Raw genomic sequence first — 24,199 nt, 5'->3', positions numbered from 1 at the left:
CTCCACATTCTAAGAATTAGTCTCCATTTTGAGGGGAACGTAGGCAGCATAACATGATTTCTGGCCTCAAGGAGTTTCTGTGACCCAAAAGATGGTCCATCTTCCCTGAACTCTTTGAGAGAAAAACACTCTAAATTTTTACTATTTCTTAATATTGTACAGTTTGACTTTAAACAGTGTCATTTAGCTTATAGGAACTATGAAATTGTAATGGTTGGATTTATGTGTCTGCCAGGGGTGCCCAGGTATTTGGTTAAATATAATTTCTGACTGTGTCTCTGAGGCTGTTTCCAGGTGAGATTTCCACTGGAATCAGTAGACTGGGTGAAGCAGATTGCTGTCTCCAATGCGAGTGGGCCTTATCCAATTTGTTGAGGGCCTGAATAGAACAAAAAGGTGGGGGAAGGGTGAATTTGCTCTCTCTGGTGGCTGCATGAGCTGGGACGTTAGTACTTCCTACCTTTTGACTGAAACTTACAACATTACTTCTCCTGGTTTCGGGTCTTCGGATTCAAACAAAACCAATAGGTTGGAATATATAAATATTCCAATAGGTTGGAATGTATAAATATATAAATAAAAACCCAATAGGTTGGAATATATAAATATATATATAAATATAAATATATAAATATTCCAACCTATTGGTTTTGTTTTGCTGGAAAACCCTGACTAATACAGGAACCAAGGCACTTACATTTAAATGATAATTTACATTAGAAAAGACATTCAGAGAAGAGAGAGAGAAGGAATCTGTGTTATATGATCTCAGATTGCTAGCAAAAGTGACAAATGTTTCCCTGTTTCTTATCCACCCCTCACTGTGTAATTTATCTGAGGATGTAAAACTGGGCAATCAAAGATCACTCAGAATGTGTTAAGCAGGATGTACCAGGTCAATTTATTTTAGCATGTATGTGTCTAAATGGTCAGTAATAACCACATCAGGGAAGAAGTGTAGGGGAAAAATCGTTATTCCTGTTGAGGTTTTTTCAATAGCACTTAATGATTTCATGCATCTGCTATATAGACATGAAGAAGGCTCAATTAAAACCCATATCAAGGTAGGTAAACACTGCCTAAAAAAGGGGAAAAAATCTGTATCAAGACCACACAAGATAACTATGACCGGCAGATTGAATCTTAGTTGCATTGGCTCAGTAAGTAATATTTGCTGGAAAATGACAGACTCAATCGTGGTGGGGTCGTGCCTCTGTTTCTCCATTTGTAAAATAGTGTCAATAAAGTACCTGCCTCTGGAGAGCGTGGTGAAGGTTAGACGAGGTAGTCTGGGTGAAGCTACTTGAACACCACTTGGCGTGTAGGAAATCCTCCATGCACATGTTAAAGTACAAAGTCTGGCAGGGCTTCAGAGGCCATTGTATGGAGTCGGCTACTCTGAATCTCATTTTCAGACCACGCTCTGTCTCTTTTGGTGACATCCATTTATTGCAAGCAAAGGCCTTTGAAAATGAAATGCCCTGGCAGGATTACAGTGGGCCTCTTCCGCAACCCCTGCCCTCACACTCCTCAGTTCTAAGGTTCTTCGAGAGTGGGGCAGAAGCTGCGTGGTGTTGGCAGGGTGCTGGCGTGTTGTACGTGTCCGCGGTAAGCCACCACGGGAGGGAGTTTGAAATAGGTGGGGTCTTTCGGCAGGCCCAGGCTTTATTAGACCATGTGGAGTTGTTCCCTGGTTTTCCAAGTAGCTCCCAGAAATGACGTTGCCATGGGGGGGCTGAGCTTAGAGCTTCCACCTTCTCCCAGCCCCTGAGAGACACTCTCTGTAGGGCTGAGCATCACTAGAAGCATTTCTCACTGACTGGAAATCCAGGGAAATGGCCTGGGGAGCTGGTCAATGGTCTGGATTTTAAAGTCCTTTTCATAGTAGTGATGTTTAGGTCCATAGATCACACTGGTCCCACTTCTTCCTCTTATCCTTGAGAAGTGCAAGGCCTGGATTGGTAAATGGAGTTGCCCAAGGTCATCCGGCATGGTCTGTGGCAAAGCCGAGATGGAAATCCAGATCTCCTGACTCCACATCCTGTGTGTTTAGGGTCCACCTGTGACAGGAAGAGGGGGAAGAGACTGAGAAACGAGATTGGGGGAGAGGAGTCTGGATTGACATGTATCCCCAATATATGATACTAAAACTGTATGTCATAAAGAAAAATAGCAATGCCTCTCATTTATAAATGCTTACTGTGTGATTAGCACTTCACGTACATATTTCAGTAGTCCTTGGAATGACACCAGGAGGTAGGCGCTCCCGTTATCCCCATTTTACCGATGAGGGAGCCAAGACATGGAGAAGCTCAGCAAATAGTCGAGTATCGTGCAGCTAATAAGTGGCAGAGCCAAGACCGGGATGGCAGGCGTTGGCAAATCATTTCTCAAATGACATTACGGCCATTGAAAAAGAGTCTTGGGTGGGGAGCCTTGGTTGCTTCTCCATCCTGGGCTTTAGTTCACACGTTTTAAAAGTGTAACGGGTGATCTCTGAGATCCCTGCGTGAATTATTGTTTTATTCATTCATTTTTTCTTGTTTTGACTGCATAGAAGTAATTCCCCATATTCTCCATTTTGAGAACAAGTATCCAGAGTTTTAAATTTCTGATAGAACGAGGGCTAGCAGGTGTGGTAGCGAATGCCAGCAGCTCTTGCCGATTCATTCTGGGGTGGTACTGGGCCTCTCAGGACCTCATTTCCGGTCTCCCTCCACTCCTCTCTTCCAGCTCTGACGGAGGTTGATATTGCCTCATTCCTGCTTACATGTCTGGCACCTCTAGTTTTTCTAGAGTAAATGAGGTTTTAACAAGGCGTATGGGGTGATTCTTTGTCATTAAAATAACAAATGGATTGAAAGCAGCCTTCTGTCTCTTTGGAATCCACCACCATTAGTGGGCCGTAAACCAGCTGGTGACAGAACAACAGAGAGCCACAAGGGTATGAAAGAGTGGGGAAAATGTATAATTTCCTGTGATTTGTCAGGGAGGCTGAAGTTTCGGAAAATAAACTCAAATTCATGGCTGGATAGTTTGGCTTTCTAGAATGGATCCTTAGAAATGTGGCCTGCATTTGGATCAGGGACACAGGAGGTCCTGGAAGACATTCTGACCTTGATGTTTCTGACTGTATCACTGGTTGAGAGGCCAGAGCAGCAACAGGCACCGTGCGTTCATTTTTTTTGAAAACTCTGAACTGTGGGAAAAGTTCATTCTAAAAATTGGGGGCGTTGAGCATTAGGAAAGAAGTTGCAAGGTGAATCAGACCTGGGGCTTCCCCTCGGCTGGGATGCTGATCTGGTGCTAGGAATTCTGTTTCAAGTTCAGGGGGCAGCCTCCCGAAGGTGGGAGTTGAAATCTCAGGTGGAGGGGGCTGGACTCCTCTGCCTGGAGCAGACCCTCCCTCAGGGAAGCAAGATCAATATCAAAGCAAGAGAGCAATTCCGATTCCTGTTCCTGAACCCCTTATGAGAAAAACAGTTTAGAGATCGAGATTGGTACTATTAGGAGAAAAATGAAGCGTCTTTCAGCAGAGTGCCAATTAAACCTTTTAAAATGAATGGCCACAGTAAAGATGTTGAATTCAGGGCAATTAACCAATGACAACAATGGAGACCAGAGCAGAGATGGAGGGCAGGCATGGTGAGTTCTGCGTAGAAATGGTGAGTTACACACAGAAGCGAGATAGCCCCTTTCAGAGTGGTGCCAGAGAAGCCTCCACTGACCATCGGGAGCTTTGGATTGCTTCCTCAGCTTGGTTTCTCAGTGGCTAGTGGTGTCACTTGGGTGAGCCTCTTCTCTCTAGGGGCTTCTGTTACTCTGCTTGTAAAAGGGGGCATTTGGCTGGCTTACCCTCAGGACTTCTATTACTTTTTATATTCCATGTTTTTAGATTGGCTCACGTGTATGTTTGCTGGCAGAAATAGGAGCAATAATGCATTTTACTTACATAAAAGTTTCAGGCAGTGGAATCTTTGCCAACCACTCGAGTTCATGGTCATCTCCCTCGTCCCTGGACTCCGGAATGTCTCTGGTTCTTCTTTATTTGATGCCCATCAGTGTTCTGAACAGCTGTCGTTCCTTGAAAGGCAAGAATTGCACCTTATTTCATTTTGCATCCTGCATGTTTAGCACAGTAATTGCATGTGGTTAGTACTTATCACCACTATTATGAACATCAACAATAATAAAAATAATGTCAGCAGTAATAGTTGCTTTTTACTTAGTGCTGACTGTGGGATAGGCAGTTTGCAAGGCACCTCATGTATGCATCATGTTATTTAGGCCTCATGAGATGAGAAACCGAGAGACTGAGTTACTTGCTGGGGGCCACACATCCGGTAACTGGCAGAGCCAGGATTCGACATGTAACCCGAGTACGTGTGTCTTCAAAGCCATGATCTTGCCCGCCACCCTATGCTGCTTCTCTCTAAAACTTGTTAAATAAATAATAATAAATCATCCTTAACATTTCCTGTTAGAACTTTTAGAGACTCTTGGTTTGATCATCAAGTTTATAAATTTAAAAAAAAGGTTTTATTTATTTATTTATTTTTAGACAGGGGGAAAGGAGGGAGAGAGGGAGAGAAACATCGATGTGTGGTTGCTTCTTGTGCGTCCCCTACTGGGGACCTGGCCCACAAACCAGGCATGTGCCCTGACTGGGCTTTGAACTGGCCACGCAAACTGCAAACACTTTGAACTGGTTTGCAGTCTGGTACTCAATCCACTGAGCCACACCAGCCAGGGCAAGTTTATGGATTTTTCTGATGGTACAACAAAGACATTTTAAATTGGAGGTGGTAGTAATAGATGTGTTTTGGAAGGAGATGTTAGTATGTGTATTTTGAGAGACTTTAAAAAAAGCGAAGAAACTTCAACTAGATTAAGGAAAGGCGTGGATTGGCTCATTTATAGGGAAGTCCAGGGGAGGCCTAGCCTCAGGCTGGGCTCAGTCTTGGTGACTAAGTCATGGCATTTCCTGCCTGGTCTTTTCTTCTCCTGGACCTGCTTTACTGGCTTTTTCCTCCACAGGCTCCATCCCTGTGGCAGAGATCACCTCTCCAAGAGTTCCAGACTCTCAGATTCCATGTGATTCATGATTCTAGAAAAAGAGAAAAATCTTCTCCGATAATCTGGCAAAATATCCTGGGGAGAACTTCAGCTGCCCTAGCTTGGGGCACTTGCCCACCCCAGAGCCAGTCAGTGTGTCTGGAGAGGACGAATCACTCCGATTGGCAAAGCCTGTGCAATGTGACCTCCCCATGGTAAGGGAGCTTTGAGAGTCTGGATGAGCCTCACCCAGGCCACGCGAGAGGAGTAAGAATGCAGCAAAGGGAAACGGGCAGTTTCGCCCATTGACAGCTACGTATCATAGACCTGCCAGCAAATCTTCAGCCTTTTGAGTGTTTTAACAAACGGTGTCCATTCCAGTGCACTGGAAAGAGGGGAAAGCTGAAGTAAGGGGTAACTTGGCTCCTGTCCCTTTTCTGACTCTGACTAGCAACGCAGCCTCAGACAAGCCATTTATCTTTTCTGGTAGCGGTTCCTTTATGTGCAGAAGTGTGAGGTAGAATGGTCCCCATTTTCTGAAATTTTGTCACTCTGACATTCTGTGTGTAAGCGCTCGTGATGATTATTACGTACTCTGAAGAGCAACAAAAGCCAGTTGCTGGTATTAATACAGTATCAACAGTCAATTAATGCTTGTTGCTCAGTTCTGACATCTATAGAGACATTAGATCCGCCGTGCTGAGCTGATCTATGAAAATACTGCGAGGGATGTATTCTTAATTTTCTGTACATTAAAAACATTTACTTTTGCATAGTTATGTGAGCTCCACGGGGACGATAATCATGTTTGTTTTGCTCAGTGGTGAACCACAGTGTCAGGCTCAGTGCTTGATATATGAGATGTTTAGAATATATTTGCTAAAAGACTAAATCAAGTATAGAAATAAAAGCAATAAAAAATTTTAAAGTTATACTTTGTTGAGACTTATTGAGTGAATGTATAAAACTAAAACAAGCGTTCTGCTTTAGATGAAACTAAAACAAGTTGTACATGATGACTGTGGGGTTTGGACCCAATTAGCCCAAGTTCACAACTCAAGAGTTTTGTAGCCATGTTGTGTTTCTTCTCAATATCCCAATTCAGTCCTGTCTGGCTCTTACGACTGATGGTCGCCTCTCTAATGCCACAGACTGACACGTGCTATATACAAGTGAGTAAAAATTTCTAGTTTTTTTTCTTGTTTGTATCTAGTTTTAGCATACTTTTTATGCAAAGCATCATTTTTCTAAAAAGATTATTTATTATTTATTTTTGGAGAGAGGAGAAGGGAAGGAGAGAGAGAGGGAGAGAAACATTAATGTGTGGTTGCCTCTCATACGTCCCCACCCCACCACTGGGGACATGACTCACAACCCAGGCATGTGCCCTGACTGGGAATTGAACTGGTGACCCTTTGTTTGCAGGCCAGGGCTCAATCCACTGAGCCACACCAACCAGGGTGCAAAGTATCATTTTTGGTCTTTGTTCCCATAGTCTCATGAATCTATTTTTCTAGGTTGAGAGAGAATTGAGGTTTTATTATTCTTTGAGTATATTCCATATTCTTTTCTTTATGTGCAGAATACAGTAAAATCGTATGGCTAGGTCACTTCTTAAAGATATGGCTTTCTCCAGCTACTTTCTCAATCAAGAATGAAGTCTTCAAGTTGTGTTTTTAGATTCTCCAGCATTGGTCTGAACTCACCTAGCAATTTATTTTCCTCTACTCCGCCTAGAGGCCGGCAGTTCTGCCATGTTACCTGTCGCCTCCCTTGCCTGTGTGCGTTGCTCATATGCTATCCTTGCCTTGTATCTGCCTGCCAGTCGAAAGCCTATCCGTCATTCAGTCTTTCTATTGAAATATGCATTATCCATGGAGATTTCTGACTGTAACCTAGATAAATCTCCTTTATTTGAATTTTATACCATTCATGGATTGAAACAAGCATTTCCCAAGCTGCTCTGAAGAACACAAGTCTGGAAAAAAGTGTTCAATGGCCAAAGTGATTTGGGGAATTTGAATGTGTATGGGAAACAGTTTGTGAAATTGTACTTCTTCCTGTGATTTTTCTTGAGAGTAGAGATTAAGTGGAATTCTTTTTATTTACTCAGTGCCTAGTATAGTGTTTTTCATATAGTCATTCAACAAATGTAGGATAAATTAATGATTGGTGAGTGTTTTGGACCTTTATTATATACTAGATTATATTTATTACAGGTTTGATATTTAAACTCTTATTTCACCAGAAAGATGGAAATCTTCTGAAGGATAGCATTCACATCCTGTACGTTTGTATTTTTCACAGCATTTAGTTCAGGACTTGTCATCTAGATGGTACTAAATAGAAACTCATTGTGTTGCTCCAGTGAGACCACTGTGCGTGTAGGCAGAGGGCAATGTTGTTTTGACAGCGCAAGTGTAGTGCAATGTCTTTGCTTATTCCATCTACCAGGATTCAGAGGACTCACGGAAGCAGCCCGTCCAACATTGCACTTCGCTGACTGTTTGGTGGTCCTTTCCCTAACCTACTGAAAACTGTATCCATTCTATTTCTCCTCTTAATACCTGTTAAGCTTGAGCATATATGACCAATGTGAGAAAAATTGTGCATTGAATAGGCCTTTCAGCCTAGCTCTGCATAAACCAGTGAATGTCTTTATACTTCTAAAAGCATTCTATAGAAAGGATTTATAAATCAGAAGTTAAGGTTTCTAAGGCAGAAACTCAATAATTTAAAATAATACTAAGGTATTTGGTCAATTACTTGCTGATACACTGATCATGCTAGGAATTTTTTTTGCAGGGAAATTTTTCTAATAGCTCCTTACCACCACGCCGTTCCCTAAGACTGTACCCTGTTAAACTTGAAGCAGAGAGTTTTCTGTAAGAATTTATGTATTTAAAGCCAATTTTCTTAGATTTGTGTTCTGCTGGTATGTGTTGTATGTAGTTCCAGAATATGGTGCAATATATTTCAGTTTGATTTTTCTAGTCTCAGCTTCATTATTTGTTTCTTATTTATAACGGTAGTTAATTTTAATAAATTACAATTATTATCATCTAATAAGTATTATAATGATTCAGAAACGTAATAAATTAGCTTCTATAAATTCATAATGATTGCTCTGGTCTTAAGAGCTCCAGGAAGACGGGCATTTTTGAGCAAATTGGTTGAGTAACTGTAATTATTGAAGCATAGAGAACTCACTAGAGAAAAGCTTCCAGAGGACAAAAGCAACTCTCTTCCAACATTAACAAGGCAAATCCCCTGGTTCTTTCTCCAGAATAGAAAGCACAGGTGTGACCTCACATAATGGGCTGACCACCTTGTAAAACTGCCTTTTTGGAACTTCTTGGGAACATACTTTGTTTTCATATGAGGCATATGTGGGGAATCTTTCCAGACTAACATTTCTTATGAAGGGGCTCAGGTGCAGACACCTCCAGTTTCAACCCAAAGAACAGGTGAAAATGGTGCCCAGAGACCCACCCCTGGCTGGCATCAAAGACCTTTTTTTCCTCTCATGGAGCCCTTCCCAGTTTCCATCTGTGGCACCTCCCCACACCTCCCATTTCTGCCTTTTAACTAAATGTTCAAGCCTTTATAGCAGATTAGCGACAATTACACCACTAGTTAGCAGCTCTCTAGGGTTCTGAGGCTACCTGCCCACCGACAGCAAAGTTTCTGGATAGTAGACAACACAAGTCCTAAGGTATATTTATATTTTTCAGTATTGGTACCATTTATTTTTACCCGGGAGCTCCAGTAGTCCCACTTCCTCAAGGATTCAAGAGGGATTTTGCCCACGTGACACACAGAGACTCACCCAAGGACAGGCAGTGTGGCCACTGTTTAACACAGAGCGGGTCTTGCTCCTTCTGACCACACACACTCAGTGCTGCGGGCAAGCCTGCTTCCCGCGGGGAAAGACTCCTGGGACCGACGCCCAGCCTCTATTGCTGTTCCTGCCAAGCAGCAATGGTTCCTTTCGTGGCCTCCAGGACTCTTGCAGGTCTTAAGCAGGCATGGAACATCATACTCACAACTGCAAGCAATCATATGGCAGCCAATGTTTTTTCTTTGTGGTGTGTGTGCATGTGTGTGTGTGATGTGGATGGGGAAAATGAGGGGATGGGCCTCTGTTTTAGTCTGTTCAGGCTGCTAATAACAGTACTGCAGATGGGGTGGCTCATAAACTGAAGTTCATTTCTCACCGTTTTAGAGGCTGGGAGTGCAAGACCAGCGCTCTGGCAGATTCTGGGTCTCCTGAGGGTCTGCTTCCTGGCCATAGATGTCCATTGTCCTTCTGTTTCCTGACATGGAGGAAGGGGCAGGGGAGCTCTCTGGGGTTTCTTTATAAGGACACTGATCCAACTCTTGAGGGTGATACCCTCAGGACCTCATCACCTGGCAGAGTGCCCCTCTCAGCCTAAAACGGTCACACTGGGGGTTAGGGTTTCAGCATATGATTTTTAGCAGGCACAAACCTTCCATCCATAGCAGCTACGCAGTACACAGCCACTTATATGGAATTCCTGAGTACCTGATGACAGTAACAGCATTTGAATCAAACTCTGTGACTACAGAGTATTTCCACTTACATTTTAATGTTAGTTTCTAGGGTCAGCGTTGTGTTCGAGATGCTTCAAGATAATGCCCAACCTCCTTCATTTAGTTTCAGAAGCCTGCCTGGTCTGGCCCCTACTTCCCTCAGCATTTCCTTTATCTCTCCCTGTTTGAGATTCTACCTGCCAGTCAAACTAAGCCCTTGCCATTTGCGAAGTCACAAAGTGTTTGTTGCCTTTCAGCCTGGGACTCTCTGTTCCCTGTGTCAAAAACCCTTTTGTGGCTACCTCCCCTTCGAGAAGCTGGTCCTGACTCCTACTAGGTGAGAGCTCTTCCCGTGGTCCTGCATGCCAGCCTGTGTCTTTCCTGGCGCAGTGCCTTCACTCTAGATGGCCACGGTCTGCTTGCCTATTTCTTTCCCTGGACTGAAATTCCTGGAGAGCAGGAATCACGTTTTACTCATCTCTGCAGCTTCAGCGCCTGGGCACACCTGTTAAGTACTAGAACCACTGCTTGGATAATTTGTTGGGTTAGATAGGGCAGCTGTCATTATTTTCATCTTACATATAAGTGAAGTAAAGCTCAAAAGGGATCAAGGATCTTGCTGCTGGAGACCTACCTAAGAAGCAAGTAACATATACACGATGCAAATAACTGTGGCTATAGTAACATTAACAAAAAATGTATTTAAGTGCCATGAATGAGGGACCACACACATTGTTGGCTCATTCAGTCCTCGATTCAACTGTTTAATACAGGGTCTCTCACCCTCCCTTTTTCTCCGTGAGGGATTTGAGTTTCAGAGAGTTTTATCAACTTAGGGTCAAACAGCTTGATGGAGAGTCTCTGATTCCAGTGTTTGTCCTCCATCCATTCTTTTTCTGCTTCTTAGGCATTTTGATGAAACATTCAGGTTCCCTTCCATTGTGCTACATCAAGCGGCAGCCAATTATACAAAGAAAAGGACAGCAAATCAATTGGTTGTTTTGCCTGCAAGTTGTCAAATATTGGTTTGACTGATGGGTTTCACTGAATTGATATATCCAGTTCAACTTAATCTTATCTAGAGTACTGTGGATTCTGTAGACTTAATTATATCCTTTCTCACTCTGTTTTCTAGCCCTCACCCCCATAACTCAGCTAAACTTCAATTTGTAGACACAGAACATAAGGGCCCTGCACTGTGTGGGGAATGGTCCCAGACCTCCAGACTAGCACCATGGAAGATAACTGTATGTTTCTCCTCCCCAGTACTTCTGGTGCAAATCACTGTCAGACGCAAGACATTGATCTGGACAGTCTTAGTCTGGCCTAGATTGGCAGTTTATTTACTTGAGATGGATTCACGTTCCGATGAGTTGTGTGCAGAATCAGAATTGACAGGCTCATCCCCCTTCCTCCTGTGGGCTCCTCTGGCACCGGGCACACCTCCCTCACAGAGCCCTAATCCGGCAGTGGGCTGGGAAGCTGGAAACATGCAGCCTCTGCCCTTTCCCCAACAGACTGGGGGCTTCTCGTGGACAGGGACCGCATCAGAGTCATCACTGCACCATGCAGCCTCCACCCTTTTCCTTGTAAGCAGGGCACTCATCAAAATCATCCCTCATCCCAAGCTTGAGACACTTCTTTTTTTAAGGCTCAGTATGTGTGTTGAATGAATGAGTTGATTTGGCATTGGCAGGACCAGTCAGCCTGGAAAGCCCTTTCTCATCCCATTTCTGCTTTAATTATGTGGAATAGGCAGGGGTTGCAAGTATTCTTTTTCCAGCCTGAAGCACCGTTCCTCTTTTAGGTGGTAGCGTTTCTTTTTATGGCGTCTTAGATGCTATTGGAAGACTGTCACTACTGTGAAACACCAGCTGCCTGTCTTTTAGTGGTGGAGTGGCATTTCTGGAGGATGTTCTGACTGTTTTATAAAATCACTGTCAGGTGAGCATGACTGGGCCTTACTGCTTGTGTTGCCGGGTGCTGTGCTTCACGCATAAGGTGTTTTTTTTGTTTAAACAGCTTTGTTGAGGTATGATTAACATAAGAAAAACTGTACTTATATATAAGTATACTATTTGATACACATTGAATTATGTTTAAAACTGTGAAACTATCACCATGGTCAAAATAGTCAACCCATCTCTCACCCTTGGAAGTTTCTGCCCCATCACCAGGCAGCCACAGATCCGCTTCTTGTCACAAAGTCATCGTGCATTTTCTTCACTTCAGATAAATGGAATCACTGAAGATGGCTTTCTCTTTGCCTGGCTTCTGTCACTCAGCATAATTATTCTGAGATTTGTCTTTGTAATTGCATGGAACAATAATTCCCTTTTATTGCTGAGTAGTATTTTATTGTACAGATAAATGACAATTTGTTCATTCATTTGTTGATTGACATTTAGTGTGTTTCCAGTTTTTGGCTATTATGAATCAAGTTCCTGTAAACATATGAATATATGTTTTTATTTCTTTGGGGTAAATACCTAGAAATGAAATGGCTGGATCATATGGTAAGTGTAATGAATTGAAATTTGTCGATTTTCAGCCCCATAAAGCCCCATAAAGATATGTTGGCGTTTTGACCCTCAGTGCCTCAGAGTAGGACCTTATTGGAGGTAACCATGTTAAAATAAGGTCGTGAGGGGGACCCTCACCCAATACAACTGGTGTCCTTGGAAAATGGAGGAACTCTGGACATAGAGACACACACAGAGGACAGAGACCATGTGAAGATGAAGGCAGGGACTGCTAAGCCAGGGAATGCCAAACACTGCCAGCAACCCGACTGAAAGTTAGGGGGAGGCCTGGGATGGGGCTTCCTGGCAGCCCCGCCAGGGAACCAGGCCTGCTGACACCTGGATCTCAGACTTCCATCCTCCAAAGCTGGGAGGAAGGCAATAGATTCTGTTGCTTAAGACTCTCAACTTGTGGCACTTTTTTTTCTTTATTTTAAATTTAATTCTTGTTCAAGTACAGTTTTCTGTCTTATATTCCCAGCCCTGCCCCCCACCTCCCTCCCATTTCCGCCCCCACCTTAGTTATTGTCCATGTGTCCTTTATACTCGTTCATGTGAGTCTTTCCCCTTTTCCCCTGTGATTCTGTCCCCTCTCCCCTCTGGTCCTTGTCAGCCTGTTCCGTATTTGAGTGTCTTTGGTCATATTTTGCTTGCTTGTTTGTTTTGTTGTTTAGATTTCTGTTAATGGTGATATCATATGATATTTGTCTTTCACCGCCTGGCTTATTTCGCTCAGCATAATGCTTTCCAGTTCCATCCATGATGTTGCAAAGGGTAGGAGCTCCTTATTCTTTTCTGCAGCATAGAATTCCATTGTGTAAATGTACCATAGTTTTTTTGATCCAGTCATTGACCGATGGGCATCTAGGTTGCTTCCAACTCTTGGCTATTGAAAATTGTGCTGCTATGAACATCGGGGTGCATAGGTTTTTTTGGATTGGTGCTTCAGGGTTCTTAGGATATACTCCTAACAGTGGAATTGCTGGGTCAAAAGGCACGTTCATTTTTAGTTTTCTTAGAAAATTCCATACTGTATAGTGGTTGTACCATTCGGCACTCTCAACTTGTGGTACTTTGTTATGGTGGCCCTAGCAAACTTACAGTGTAAGAATACATTTAACTTTTTAAGAAACTGCCCAACTATTTTCCAAAGTGATTATCCCATTTCGTACCCCCCGTGGCAGTGTGTAAGGGTTCTTGCTCGTGCCTGCACTTGCTTACCAGCACTTGCGGGGTTAGGCTTTTTAAGTCCAGCCATTCTAATAGGCGTGTCAGTGGTACTTCAGTGTGGTTTGAAATTGCTTTCCCAGAACCAGTGATGTTGAGAATCTTTTCACATGCTTATTTTCCAACGGTATGTTTTCTTTGATGAAGTATCTGTTCCAGTCCTTTACCAATTTTTAATTATTTATTTTCTTATTGTTGCCTTTAATAGTTCTTTTTATTTCTTCATGAAATCCCTTTATTAGATTTTTGATTCCAAAATATTTTCTTCTAGTCCATGTCTTATATTTTTTGTAACAGTTCATTTTGAGAATGGAGGTTGTTAATTTTGAGTACATTCAATTTATTAATTTATTTTTTATACAACCTACTTTTAGTGATATAACTAAAAAATTTTTGCCTAACCTAAGGTTACAAACATTTTCATCTGTAAGTTTTCTGTAGTCTGGAAATTTTATATTACATTTAAGTATATAATTCATTTAAAATTTTTATATATGGTGGGAGGTATGAATTGAGTCTCTTTTTGTTTTCTTTTTTCTTGTTTGTCTATTGATATTTAATACCAATTATTTCATTTTATTTTAATATCAATGCATTGTTCCAGTGCCATTTGCTATCTTTGTTGTGGACCTTTGTCAAAAATCTGTTGGTCATATATGTGTAGTTTTATTTCTTGACTCTTTTTTTAATCTATTGTTCAAGTACAGTTTTCTGCCTTTCCCCCAGCCCTCCTCACCACCCCAACCCTCCCTACCTCCTCCTATTTCCACCCTCCCCCCTTGTTATTGTCCATGTGTTCTTTATAGTTGTTCCTGTAAACCCCTCACCCTTTTCTCCCAGTATCCCTTCCCCTCTCCCCTCTGGTCACTGTCAGCCTGTTTTCAATTTCAATGTCTTCTGTTATATTTTGTTTGCTTGTTCATTTTGTTGATTAGGTTCCAGTTAATGGTGAGATCATATGGTATTTGTCATTCATTGCCTGGGTTATTTCACTCAGCATAATGCTTTTCAGTTCCATTCATGCTGTCACAAAGGGTAGGAGCTCCTTCTTTCTTTCTGCTGCATAGAATTCCAATACATAAATGTGTTATAGTTTTTGGATCCATTCATTTACTGATGGGCACCTAGGTTGCTTCCAGCACTTGGCTATTGTAAATTGTGCTACTATGAACATTGGGGTGCATGGGTTCTTTTGGATTGGTGTCTCAGGGTTCTTAGGCTATAATCCTAACAGTGGAATTTCTGGGTCAAAAGGCATATCTATTTTTAGTATTCTGAGAAAATTCCATACTGTTTTCCATAGTGGCTGTACCAGTCTGCAATCCCACCAACAATGCACTAGGGTTCCCTTTTCTCCACAACCTCTCCAACACTTGTTATTTGTTGCTTTGTTTATGATGGCCATTCTGATCGGTATGAATTGGTATTTCAGTGTGGTTTTAATTTGCATCTTTCTGCTGGCTAGTGATGCTGAGCATCCTTTTATATGTCTCTGGACCCTCTGTATGTCCTCTGTGGAGAAGTATCTGTTCAAGTCTGCCCATTTTTTAATTGGGTTGCTTGTTTTCTTAGAGTGGTTGATTCTCTATTTTGTTCCATTGCTTTATTTGTCTGTCCTTGTGCCAGTACCTCACTGTCTTGATTACTACAGCTCAGTGCCCTTACATGTCGGTGGGGTGATGTTGTTCCCTGGGGGCCTTTGGCAGTATCTGGAAATACTTCTGGTTGTTGGAACTGGGAGAGGGGTACTGATTGGTAATTAGTGTAAGTTTTCAAACTTTGCTCTTGTTCTCACAGTTGTTTTGGTTACTTTAGGTCCTTTGTGCCTCAAGATAAATTTTAGAATCAGCTTATCAGTTTCCTCAAAAATGCTACTGAGATTTTTATCTGAGACTGTGTTAAATTTGTACACGAAGATGAGAAGAATTGATACCTTAAAAACAGTGTGTGTTCCCGTCTATAAATACTCTATGTCTCTACATTTATTTTCCACTTATTTAGGTCTTAATTTCTCTTAGCAAGATGTTGTAATTTTCCAATGTACTGGTCATTATGTATTTTATTACATTTATCTTTAGCCAGTTTATTTTTTGTTGCTTTTGTAAATGGTATTGTTTTATGGTAAGAGAAGTTTTAAAGAAGAGTCACTTTTTTCCATGTGCTTGGATTCCAGGTAGCACATAATCTGTTCTCCTGGGTTTTGTCCTCTTGGGCCATGGCCTTCTTGAGCTTTCAAGTGACAGGGAGCCAAGGTCCTCTCAGTTAAGGGAAAACAGATACCTCCTTGACTAAAGGGAAGAGCGGCTGGCTGACCAGGGCCTGAAGCTCAGGACCTGGTCCCATTTAGGTTCACTTCTCCCTTTGCATCTCAGATTTCCTGCTGGGCACAAGCTGCATTTCCTCAGACAGACCCTGCCGAGGGGTGTGGCAGCGTGCAGTTTCCAGGCCACCTCCTTGCAGCTTCCTGCATAGTGCCAAAAAGAAATTCCTGAGCAATGCCCTGATGTTAGCTATGGCTCCAAATCTGACCCTGGACCGAGCGCTGTGCCCCCGGCATGTCTCACAGTGCTTGGCTTTCTGGGGCTGTGGTCCCCGTTTACGGTCAGAGTCCCAGGGTGCCTTGCTAGAAGGAGACAGTGTGAGGGGAGCTGACACACATGTTCTGGGCCAAGCCAGCAGCCCCTGTAACTGGAAACATCACCTCCCAGATGCTCCAGAATTAAAGGATGCTCAAGAATGAAAAAGAAAAGCTCTGTCACGTGCCACCATTCTCCCTCAGAAGTAGTGTCACTCATTCACAGGCGTTCGTGGTGACATCTCCGTGTTTCTGTGTTTATGGACTGAGGGCCTGTTTGGAAAGTGTGTCTTCAGTTCCCTTCCCTTCCTCCACCCAAACCACCCACATCTCATTTTACCTCCTCCCTTCTAAACTCAGGATAATGAAAAATGACGTTAGCAGGATCATATCCAAAAAGGATAAGGAGCCTGTGCTCTTGCAAGGAGACAGCCTTCAGATGAGGGAGAAGTGGCCAGGGGGCCACCTTTCAGTTTACCACCATCACCAGTCCGAAAAAATGGGTCATGCTTCTCTAAGCCTCAGGACCCCTTCTGCCATTTGGGAATAATATACATTTATTTTTGCCAATGTTTCTCCGGAGGCTTCTGGCTTTATTAGGTTTTGAGTTTAAACTAGGACTACATTCTGGCAATGGCGTTAGATGCCACTTTCCCTTTTCTTCCTTCCATCCCTCCTCCCTCGGTGGCAGCAAATTAACGTTAGGTTAGAAAGATCTCTGGGGATGGAGAGAGGAGGTGTTTTCTGACAAGCCCAGCTCTTGCAGCCTTGAGGGAGCATGAGAGGGCTAGTGTGTGGGAGTTTTGCTTCTTCTCCCTGTGGGAATAACTGTTTCCACACTTACGTAAGGGATTCAGGCTGCCATCCAGAGTGTCCTAGGCTACAGAATCGTCCCTAGAATGGTGATTATGGTGCATAAAGCCCTTCTCTTCTAGAGAGGAAAGAATAAGTATCTGTCATTCTATAATCTCTTCCCATCTTTTACTCTCTTACATCCTCTCTAGGTCCCAATTGTAGCCAAGGTGAAGGAGAAGGAGAAAGTCATAGAACAGACATTACCATTGCCATGGATTAAGTGCCCAGCATGGGCCAGATCTGGAGATTTTACCTTGCTGCTTCATTTAATCCTCACTGTAAATATGTGGTGTTGCATTGTCTCCATTTTCCAGGTGAGGAAACCTAAGGTTTAAAGAACTTGAATAATTTTCCTGAGTTACATAGCTAGTTATTACTGGAGCTAGCATTGGAACCTAGGCCTGCTCACCCCAGAGCCTTTAAGGCATTGTGACATCCTGCCTGTCACTGAATCTCGGTGGAGGAAGGGACTTGAGAGGTCATGCAACATTCCCTCACCTTGGAGAGATGAGCGGATACTTCTGCAGGTCCCAGTTTGCATTTGTTTTCCCTTAAAAGTGTGTGCGCACACGTGTGTGTAAGGTGTAGGGATGGAAAGAAGGAAAACCATGGAAATGTCTAACTGGGGTGGACTGAATGATCTGCTGTCTATCTTTCTTGCAGCCCAAGGTATCAGCATGCAGCCTTGGTGTTCATCCCTCTTGCTTCAGAGGGTCTCAGGGTGCCGCCTAGCACTGGTCATTCCAGGCCGTGGACTGTGGTCCAGCTTTGGCTTTGAGCACTGGGGAGGTGACATATGGAGCCACGCAAAGCCATTGCCATTCTAGCTAACAAGTTGGCACCAAACGCCTTCCTAAGAGGCATCGGGAGACTGCCCTGCACAGTGTGGCAGAGGGAGCCTTATGCTTGTCTGCCCGGCCTCCCCACTTCCGTTCTGCCTGGAGAACCAGAGTGATTGTTGGCAAGTGTGACTATCTGAACAAGGAAGACATCTCTGTGTTGGGTGCCCATCTAGACGTTAAGACCCAGGACGGCGGGGGTTTGGCTTGTTTGTTCTGTAGATGCAGTCTCTGCCTCTAGAACAGTTCCCAACACAAAGTGGGTTGTTCAGTTGGCCAGTGGATGTTGACTGACAGAGTGAGCGGGTGACTGAACTCCCCGGGGGTTGTCCTCACACTTGGGATCAAATCCAGGTTTCTTCAGATGGCCTTCAAGGCCTTCCTGTACTTCACCTTCACCTTTCTCTTCCCTCCTCGCTGCAGTCCAGCCTCTGCTGATCCTCTGGATGCATCAGTAGCCTTCCTGCCTCTGGGCTTCTCTGCCTCTGTTCCTTCTGCATGGAACTCCCCGCTCTCCACTCTTACCAGAAAGGCAACGTCTCATCCTCCAGGTCTCGGTTCAGTTCTCTCTTTCTCGGAGGGGCCTTCCTTGCCTTCTCCCTTCCAACGGAATTAGCTACTCCTGGTTTCCCGCATAGCATTTTGTCTTCTCCCTTTGTGGCCCTGACCACAATTTATATTTATTTGATTTTTCAGTAGGTCACTGTCCATCTCTCCCACCGGAGAACTGGCTGTGGGAGGGCCTTGTCTGCTGAACTCCCTTCTATGCTTAGCACCTAGCAGAGGGCTAGGTACAGAGAAGACCCCGAGTCCATAAATACATATGGAGCAAACACGCACATTTTAGCTGTAGAAAATACAGCTAAATAATTTAAGTCGCAGGTAGGAGTGCTGGGTATCCTGCCTTCGTAAAAACGAAGCCAAACACCGGCTAACCCAGATTTGCTAAAAGGAAAAGGGCGAGCCTGCCCCTGTCTGAGGATGTCAGAGATGATGATGGAGTTGGTGCCAACGTGACAACTGGCCTGTCCCGCTGCTAATTAGCAGCCTGAGGCTAAGCTGGTAGCAAGAGTGGGTGGGAAACAACACGTAACCACCCAATTAAAAGGCAGCATGAGCTTACATTTAGAAGCTGTCAGTGGCCATGCCATGGAACGCACACCGAGGAGGCGGTCGGTTGCCCGGCTCTTGCTCCGGGGGCGTCCTTGTGTGTCATCGAGGTAGTTAAAGTGCGGTGACTGCGTGTTTGGAAATGATGTCCAGCGGCTCTCCTGTCCTGAGCAGAGAAGAACACGTGTGTTAGGGTCTGGCCACTGCAGGGGTGAGTCTGGGTCAGAAGGTATTTAACACCCCCCTGCTCCCCCATTTGAAAGTGAGGAATGCATTTTATTTATTTATTTTACCAATCCTTTATTTAAAAACATAATACTTTGTTCATCATGGATTGTTTGTGTTAGTTTAGAGTTATTCAAATATCACACCAAAAGATCATTTATCTGTTCTTAAATTTATCAGGGTAACATTGGTAATAACATTATATGAAAGTTTCAATTCTGTAGTATATCGCCTGTGTATTCCATTGTGTGCTTACCACCCAAAGTCTAGTCTCCTTCCATCACCATCTCCTTGACCCCCTTGACCCTTGTCACCGCCTTTCCCTCTGATAGCCACCACACTGTGGCCTGTGGAGGGCAGAGTGGGACATCGTTGTCCCCACCAGATTGTAAGCTGGTGTGAGGAACAGGACCGTGCTTTTCCATCTACCAGTGTGCATCCAGTGTCTTGCACTGATTAAGGAATTCATAATTAAACTCTAGGTAGATTAAAACTTCCCTGTGGTCACTGGGGCCCATGTGGCCCAGTTGGTTGGCCATCGTCCTGCAAACTGGAAGGTTGCCGGGCCTATTCCCGGTCAGGATACGTGCTGTGGTCACAGGTTCGGTCCCGGGTTGGGGTGTGTACAGTCAATGTTCCTCTCCCACACTGATGTTTCTCTCCCTTTCTCTCTCCCTTCTCCTCTCTGAAAAATCAATAAGCATGTCCTCAGGTGAGGATTAAAAAGAAAGAAACTTCCCTAAAGTCAAGGAATAAAATATTTCTTAGTTATCCTCAGAGACCCTAATGCCGTAAGTTATTATCTATTGGAACAAAGTAGGTACACACTAAACCATTGTGTAATTAGCATCTCTAGTGTTTCTATCAGTTCTCTATTCTACTAATGTTTTTAGAAACTCAGATACAGATGTGGTGGGGTGGCGGTGACCACTCTCTGTGTCATGTCAGTTACAGCAGAGTGCTCGCAGAGCCTTGCTGGGTCTGCCCCCTGTGAGTACCCCACCAGCAGAGGGCAGCACAGAGCGTGGCTGCCGGGTTGTGCATTTCCTCAGCCACTGCTGCAGGAACTATTCCGTGCTCTCTTCCTTGTGTTACTCGAAATAATGTTACAGAACAAAGCAGAAGAACAGGATCTTAAACTTCTGGTTGTGATACTGGTTTGTAGTTTTTAAAGCTCTTTCACATACGTTGTATTTTTTCTCAAGATTTCTTGGAAGACGTTTGCCTTGTTACCGAAGAGACACTCTTCCTTCAGTGAGTCTGATGTCTGATCAGATTATGTCATGCAACACACAGCAAGAGAAGGGTTAGTTAGTAGCACTTATTTCATTTTCTAAGCAAAGCAAGGAGTGATTTGGAGGCAGGGGCTAAGGACATTTATAAGTAGCTTGAGTGGATATTCCTCTTTTTTTTCTACAAGTGGGAACATTTTCGTTTCTAGGGGACCTAGCTCCAGGGTGTGTCTACTGTGTTGCCTTTCCCTCTCCCTTCCCTGACGTGAGAAGTCATCTCTCTCTCTAGACTCATCAGAAGTCCTTGTATCACACTTTCTACTATGAAAATGCAGGGCATGTGCAGTTGGAAAAATCCCCATAAGTAAATGCATGTGTCTGCTGACACTTGTACCGGTCGGGTTGGGGCTTGCTGCCTCTGCCTGCCCAGCACTCTTCCCTGTGGGGCACTACTTTTCCCTTGGTTCCCTGCAGTCTGCAGAGGCTGCTGACCGAGGTCCTCGCCCTGGGCCCGGGGTAGGCGTGGGCAGTGGGCAGGTGACAGCTGACGCCAGTCACTCAGGCTCCCTCTCCTGGGGATGGACGCTGAGTGGCCCTGAGGCCAGTGCTCTTCACTTCCGGCTTAATTGGCCTGTCCTTCAAGTCTGTGAGTTCCCGCTGATCCTCTGGTTCAATCTTACTTTCTCCCTTCAATTAGCCGGGGTTAATGCCTATGGGGACACACAGAGAACTCGGGTTGTTAACGGGGGTCCTCTGAAGTCTGCGCTGACATGTGAATGACTACTTGTCCTTCCCTGCTTCCTCGGAAGCATCTATTTTGAATCCAGTGCGTTTCTCAATGGAAATATTTTTGGTGGCAAGGGAGAAGCCATTTCTGACTTGAATTGTTATTGAGGAACTTCATGTTAAATCGTAACGTTCAGCTGACTTCAGTCCAGACTGATCCTGGCAGGAGTAAGGGCTTGTGGCTACTAAGTGACCACTGAGTGTCAGAGGTGACCTGTCCCTTGGTTTCTGTAGTCTGAGTCCATGTCTGTGGCTACATCACTGCTAAGGACTCTTTCATTTTTAAGTTAAGGAGGAAATTCGCTCTTCTCCCCCACCCCTGGGATGATGAGAAGGCGGGCTGTCTTGGAGACAGATGTGTGGTTCACGTGATTTTGTGGAGTTCCTCGAACCTTAGATGTTATGAATGACTCCAGGTGAGGAAGTTCAAGGGCGAAAGTCACCCAGCCATAGACACTGTGGAAGGCACCAGGAGAGAAAAAGTGTTTTCTGAACATATCATGTGTTGGTGGAAGTTGGAAATGGAGTCTTTATCCTCTTGATTTCTTGTTTGTGGTGCCCTACCACCCCACACTGCCTCCCTAAACCTGCTGAGAAGCCCTCTGTACTTGGCTCTAAGCTGGCCCCTGAGTTTGGCAACTTTTAATGGAATGAATGGGCAGGAACCAGTTAAAGCAGATTTTTGGCTGTGCTGGCATGCCAGCCTGCCATATTTTCATAGATGCCCAAATTAAGAGTTTATTTATGTCCTCAATTTGCTATAAATGGAGTTAACAACACACCATTTGGGGACCTGGAAAACCACAGATGCCAACAGAAGCAGCCCCATCTTTCATACTTTATGTTTATTTGAGTCACGGAGTCTGGGGACTAAGAGAGCGGACACTGTAGGTTGGTTTTTCCACCATCCTCAGCATTGTTCGTACTATGATTGCTATTAATCAAAGTTTGAGCGATGTCAGAAAATTGAAATGTGGTCATACTCCGAAGTGCAGAGATCTCCCCCTCTGCCCCCTCCTTCTCTAAGGAACAGATTTGGAAGCCCAAGGTCACTTCTGGATAAAAATAAAACATATTTTTAAGGCCCAGTCCAAAGAAGCTGTAAAAGGAAATACCGTTCCTTTTGGAATGAATGGCTTTTGAGTCTTCTCTTCCCAGTGGGTAAACCACAGTCAGGTAAGTAGGCTTCCCATGTGTTTAGTCCAAAGATACAGAAATTGGGAACCATTATAGGTAATGGGGGTATTGATAGCTAATCCAAATAAATGGTTCACATTATGATGCTATTGAGAGTAGTCCTGGCACATATTTTTTTAAAAATTACGGCCTTCATTGCTGAGAAAGTGACTTGAAACTCCCCTTGAAGCTTTCAGAGCAATGAGAAGCCTTGACCCGGAGCGGGAGCCCGGTGCTGGCCATCGGCCCCATCCGTTCACCCCGGACTAGGCGCCTTTCTTCTCTGGCTCTGGTTTCTTTTCAAAAATGGAAACTTAATACTTTCCAAGGTGCCTTTTAACTCGAGACTTCTTTGATTCTATTAATTGCTTTTAGAGTCAGTTTAAAGGCACAAAGAAAGCACGAGGTGATAACTTTGGACCAGCGATGTGGTTAATTTATCGCAGTGGTTTGCAGTCTTCGGTGTGCGTGACCTCATCGAGGTGCTTGGGGAAAGGGCAGATTACAAGGCCTCACCCCTAGATTTTAATTTGATAGGTTTGCGGCCCAAAGCCTCACTGAAACAGACCCTTTCAAGGTCTGTGGTACGTGTGTGTGTGTGTGTGTGTGTTTCAAATGAAGGGAAACAGGTGAGACTGTGAGAACCTTTATAAGCATAATTAGAAAAACTCCATTTCTGTAATAGTTTTTTCTCTTTCTTGAACCAGCTCAACAGCCTGGTCTCAGGAAAAGACGGAACTACGCTAAGCAGGTGCTTCTTGTTCTGTACGGGTTCGGAGGAGGCAAAGGAGTGGCCGGCACAACAAAGGATAGAAAAGCCGAATGGTCCAGACCGCCCTGGGCCTCTGATGAGGACTGGATTGTGGTCAGTAGACTTCATGTCCGTTTCTAGATGGCTGTTTACTTACTGTGACTGTGGACAAGTATTAGATGCCCTCTGAAGGATCTCCTTATTCAGCAATTTGGGTAAGGTCCGTGATGCATCTGCTATTTCTTCCCAGCCTCCTTGCCCCAGGTGGTAGGCAATTCTGAGGAGCCGACCTGTCCAGAGCTCTGTGGGACAGACCAACGCCTTTGTTGGGAGTAGCATTGGGTTGGCCAGAAAGTTTGTTCATTTTTTTCCTGTGGCTCAAAGTAGTGTTTAATTGTCTTAACTTCATTCAAAACAATTTTGTTAGATTGTATTGAATCCAAGTATTGTATTCAATATTTTTAATATTGAAGGTGGAAGAAAGCATATAACATTTTCAGTGTGTTATGCTTTATTATTTCAAGAAAGGTAAAAACAACTGAAACACAAGAAAAGATTTGTGCAGTGTATGGAGAAGGAGCTGTGACTGATCAATTGTGTCAAAAGTGGTTTGCGAAGCTTCATGCTGGAGATTTCTCACTGGACGATGCCCCACAGTCGGGTAGACCAGTTGAAGTGGATAGCGATCAAATCCAAACATTAACTGAGAACAGTCAACACTATACCATGCAGGAGGTAACTGACATACTCAAAATATCCAAATCAATCACGTTATTGCGAAAATGAAAAATGTGTCTTTTATTTTACAGAAAAAAAAAGCATGCAGACTTTTTGGCCAACCCGGTAACAGTCCGCCTCCTGCCCCTGCCCCTGCCCCCTGTCCTCCTGCCCCCAGGCGCCAACCGCAGGAGGGCTGGTCTCTGTGCAGCAGCCCCCGCCGTCGCAGCTCCAGTCTCGGCAGCAGCGGCCACTGTTTGCTGCAAGCCCACTCTCGGTCAGGCAGAGGGCCAGTCGTGTACAAACCGTGTCCTGCCTTTGCTTCAGAACTGCTCTCCTGGAAGGCAGGCACTCTCATCTCATCTCGTAGGTGAGGAATAGCTTTATGAACTTAGAAAACAGTGTATGTACTTTCAATGCCACAGAATAGTAGGATTTTGTTCATAAATTTCAACAGAAAACTTATAAAATTTATAAGCTTTTTAAAGATCTCCAGATGAAAGCCTTCAGACTGGCTCTCTGTGGGAGAAGGTGACAGCTCTCCTCTCTTGTCCTTTGTCACTGCCCCACTCATC

Source organism: Sturnira hondurensis, unplaced genomic scaffold, assembly GCF_014824575.4.
Source record: "Sturnira hondurensis isolate 20B ecotype Veracruz unplaced genomic scaffold, ASM1482457v3 Scaffold0004152, whole genome shotgun sequence".
NCBI lineage: Eukaryota > Metazoa > Chordata > Mammalia > Chiroptera > Phyllostomidae > Sturnira > Sturnira hondurensis.
This window is presented reverse-complemented; position numbering follows the sequence as displayed.